Source organism: Microtus ochrogaster, chromosome 5, assembly GCF_000317375.1.
Source record: "Microtus ochrogaster isolate Prairie Vole_2 chromosome 5, MicOch1.0, whole genome shotgun sequence".
Lineage (NCBI taxonomy): Eukaryota > Metazoa > Chordata > Mammalia > Rodentia > Cricetidae > Microtus > Microtus ochrogaster.
The window spans coordinates 67,249,589-67,250,231 of NC_022012.1; positions in this window are offsets into that span (position 1 = coordinate 67,249,589).

A 643-nucleotide genomic window follows, 5' to 3' on the forward strand; every position below is an offset into this window, starting at 1 on the left:
CTGTCCTGGAACTAGCTCTTGTAGACCAGGCTGGTCTCAAACTCACAGAGATCCACCTGCCTCTGCCTCCCAAGTGCTGGGATTAAAGGCGTGCGCTACCACCGCCCGGCTCCAACTTGCTTTATGGACATGGTGTTTCATTGCAGCAATAGAAACCCTGACTAAGATGTCTTTACTCATTCTGCTGATTTTTAAAATCTTTCTTCTATAAAAACCTTAATTACTCTGTTTATTAGAAGTTCAGAAAAGGTATCTATTTTAATTACTTTCTCGTTGCTTTAATAAGATACCCCAACAAAAGCAACTTAAAGTGAAAAGGGCATATCCTGGTTCACAGTTCAGAGGATGCCACTGTGGTAGGGACGGCGTGGAGACAGGCAGGGAAGGCGAGGCAACAATGCGGGAGTCTGGCTGGTCACACTGAATCCACACTTGGGAATCAGAGAGTGAACAGGAAGTGGGACTGGGCTATTTAGCACCAAGCCAATCCTCCTACTTCCTCTAGAAAGGCTCCGCCCCTATGGTTCCACAATCTGTTCAAACAGCGCCACCATCTGAGGACCAAGTGTTCAAACGCATGAGCCTGTGGGGGACATTTCACATTCAAACTACAGCAGCATGGTTTTTATAGCTTATAGAAGTC